The 4,266-nt window shown below is 28.0% G+C and overlaps 1 protein-coding gene across 5 annotated transcripts in view; it reads left to right on the top strand.

Annotated features, from left to right (window-relative positions):
- LOC106883998 (protein CLEC16A) overlaps positions 1-4,266 on the top strand; it is a 109,900-nt gene that overhangs the window by 102,266 nt on the left and 3,368 nt on the right. The window lies entirely within an intron of this gene.

The following is a 4,266-nucleotide window of genomic DNA, read 5'->3' on the forward strand; positions in this document are numbered from 1 at the left end:
TATATATGCGTATGTATAAGTTTTTGTGTTTTCGTTTGAAGTTAAAGGAAATTTAAATTGTGTATTTACTATCGTTTATTTATCTAATTATCAAATCCACAACTTAAAAAAAAAAAAACACCTTTTATGTTTGTTGCAAACATTTTAATCAAAAGTTAATGTATTTATCTCCCCTTGCTTTGACACCTTGATCTCAGTCCCTCCCAAACTCAACACTTACTAGTAGTCAGTAACTTGATAATTATCAATTATAAATCACCTTTAATCAAAACTGATAAATTTCTTGCAATAAATCTTGAATTGAAAATCTTTTAAACAGTTGTTCATAGTTTGTTAATATCATCACTTGCTTTTATGACCTTTATTTCATTTTAGCATGTATTGAACAAATTATAGAATAAATTTTAGCTGTAGTTCATCCTTTAATCATTTTGTAAGGTTTAACTCCCTTAGCTTAGATTTACCTCATCTCGTTTTTTTAATGCTATATCTTATATGTCCACCACAACTCACAACCACTGCTAACATAACCTATATCCCCTTGCATTGATTATCTCTGTATTGAGTTAATACCTATGTACTGATTTATCCTTTACATATAACAAAATCCCACATAATCAAAATGTCAGCTGGCGATCACATATGTTAGCCACTCTTTATATATATATATATATATATATATATATATCAGAAATAGCATCTACCATTTTTTCTATCTGTTGGCAACAGCACCCCTTCCCTATCAACTCTTTTTGCCATTTATTGTATGTTTTAAGCAAGATATGTTTTATTGTCGCCCTCTCTTTCATTAGGTACATATTTCACTTTTTCCTTCTGGCTCCTCATTACACACACTCTTTCTCATAATTTTTCTCAGTTTATGAAAACACATACACATCCATAACTAATTATACAAATTTTATTCAAGTATAGTTACACTACTTCCTGCATTTGTTGGTATAATTAAAGTCTTCATTAAAAGAATTAACATGAAGATTAGACTATCCAATTATTTTCAATAGATTTGTTACACTTAATTTCTGTATGGCCTTTTTAATGATTACTTCAACAACAAGGTGTCTTGTGCAAGCTTACATTCAAATATTAGAATGTTAAATACTGTATTAATTTTCATCTTTAATACTTTATCAAACCTGTCTATATTAGAGGAATATATTAAATATGTCTTTTAAAACGTATTGGATTCGCATTTTATGTGATAGCAGTTTGAATTTTAAAAAGCTATTTTAATGAGGTTAAAAGACGATTTTTTAAAAATTAGATATATTTTCAATTTTAATGCTTTAAAACATGCTAATTGTGTATTTTTGATATGTAATTCAGCTATCTGTACAAAAGATTTTTTAATGTAGTGTCCCAACCTTTAGTGAGTTACAACTGGCAGACACTGTATCTACTATTGTGTCTTTAGTAAAGATTCACACACAAATCAATGGCTCACCTACTTAAGTTGTTATCAGCTGAAGTAATGCTCAGCGCTTCAGGCAATGAAGTTCCTCTATAGTTTGTGAAGGCTTTGTTAGATTGCACTTCTGAGGTTAAGTACCTCAAATAGCTTGTAGAAATCTGGGGTATATTTTTTATTGAATTGTTAGATGAAAACAAGTGTTTAGTGGTGTATCAATGACTTAGTGACAGTTTGTTATAAATGAAATTGCAATTGATAAAAGTTATTACCATAACAGAAAAACTCTTTATAAAAGAACTTATGTCAAAGATATTTGATGAAAGTTTGTTTTTAAGAATTACATTATTCTGATGTTTGTAAGACATTGCTATATCTATCAATTATTTCATGTTATTTTTCATTCTCGATTATCCCAAATAACATTCAGGGAGAACAAGTGAGTTGTTTCAATTCAAATATTATATATATTAATTTTCTTTTCTTTCTTCATGCTTGTTAACATCTTGTTTTAGAAGTTTTACTTAGAACCACAGTACATAGATATTGAGTTGTTATGCAAGGTTTTTTTTATTTTTGTAACACCATGTTAGTTGTCTTTGTGTTTGTCTTCAGATTTTATTTTCAATGGCTGTCTATTTAGCAGCATGAATTTTATTAGTTATTTATTTATAAGAAGTATTATGTTACATGATACTAATACAGTGGTTAATTTAGCAACTACCAGGTGATGTAATTAATATAGTTTAGCATAACAATCTCTATATTATATATTTATGATGTGCTACTAAAACATTGTCTTTTTCATATTCTCTTGTATTATTAAGTCTAGTGTATAGTCGTCTAAATATGCGGCATCTATTTTGTTAGTTTTGAAGTTTATTTTATTTTTGCATTCTGCTCTGATACAGTATTCGGTATTAACTGTGGGTAACGGTTACTTGATATTTATCAGTTTAACATTTATTTCTTGTTATTTATTGAAAGTTTTTTCATTTTTTCAATTCAGAATGATGTCAAAAATTTAAATATTTCATTCTAAATTGATCAGTAACATATACTTTGTGGTGATGGGTATTTATTGAATTTATATATTATTCATTTGCAAATAAATAAAAACAAAAAACTACATTAATTTTGGTGTAATTTGATTTGCTTAATGCAATGAAAAAAGGAGTACCATTAAATACAAGAAATATATAGATATTTGAAGCTGATATGGGTGTGTTTGAAGTAGAGGATAATAGACAGTAACAAAACAATAAGAAAATGTTTTAATTGAAAATTTCTATGAGACCTTAGAAAATTCAACCTTGAGGATAAAAGTATGGAGACTATGTTGCATAATCCTCATCCAATTTATGTTAGCATGGAGAAGTAGTGGTTGAAGATTTCTTGATTAGTCATTAAGGAACAGTAAGTAAAAATAAAACAACCTCCAAAGTGATAAGAAATAATTCTTTTGATTTTTATTAATTACTTATTTCAATTTTTTAAAGGTAAATTTAAAGAACACATGTAATTTCAAATATAATTATGGTCAATCAAGGGTCATTCAGTTGGTGTAAAAAAATGGAATTGGGACCTAGAGCTGATTTTATTATGCATTTGTTTTATCTCTCTCTTTTACTGAGGTTGCATGACTAAATATAATTTGGAGAAATTGCATTTGTAGTTGGGTGTCATCAATCAAGCTGAAGCAAGCAAAGTTATGTACCTTGCTTACTGGCACTCAGTAATAAGATTTGACCCAAGTTAATTATTTTTAATATGATAAGATATGCTAATTGTTGCAAACATGGCCAATCATAATTTTCTATAAACAATTGTTTTGCTAAAGAAATTTTTCAGTTTAAAGAACAAGTATTTTAACACCTTCTATAAATTTTACAATCACAATATTATGTATTGTAGCATTCTGCCAAATAAATAAAATATAAAAAGTCATACACAAATTTTCTTGTAACAAAAAAGTTTCAACAAACTGTTTCTAATCACGGCATTTTCTGTACATTTCTTTTAATAAAGATAACTGGTTAGTGCTCTATTTAGTAATTGTTTCTAATTTTCATTCATTTAAAGGTGAAGTTAGACTTGTAGTACATTTTAGTTGATAAATTCTACAAGTTAAGGAAATAAAATTTCCATAGATCTTTCCTAAATAGCTTAAAGCTTCAGTATTGCAGATGTTATCAAATAAACTGTTTTCCTCACTTTGATTAGGAGTAAAAAATAAAAGGAAAACCTGTCCAGTTATGAATAATTGCTAACTTTATACAAAATCACCTACATTCCCCATTGCATCATATAAAATAATACCTGATTTACCAGAAAATCTTCCCTTTATTAATCACAAGTAATTTAATCACTAATGAATCATCATCTTTTTTATTTTTGATCTCCCATTTCATACATACATGAATGCACACACACATATGCACAGATATGGCTATGTAGTTAAAAAAATTTGCTTCCCAATCACATGGTTTCAGGTTTAGTCCCACTGCATGGTACCTTGAGCAAGAGTCTTTTACTATAGCACTGAGCTAATCAAAGTCTTGTGAGTGAACTTGGTAGGCGGAAAGGAGCCTGTCATATTTATATCATCATCAGCTAATGTCCATCATCCATGGTTGTATGGGTTGGATAGTTCAACAAAATCCAACAAACCAGAGGGCTGTAAACATATATATAGTTGAAATGAACAAAAAACAAATTATTGATATTTCATTAGGTATATTTCAGTAATCAGAAATCAATCAGATTGATTACAAATCATTTCAACAAACTACAATACTGAAGTAGGAAATCCATTCTAGACATCCCATTATATATATATA

The sequence above is a fragment of the Octopus bimaculoides genome, chromosome 2, assembly GCF_001194135.2.
Source record: "Octopus bimaculoides isolate UCB-OBI-ISO-001 chromosome 2, ASM119413v2, whole genome shotgun sequence".
Lineage (NCBI taxonomy): Eukaryota > Metazoa > Mollusca > Cephalopoda > Octopoda > Octopodidae > Octopus > Octopus bimaculoides.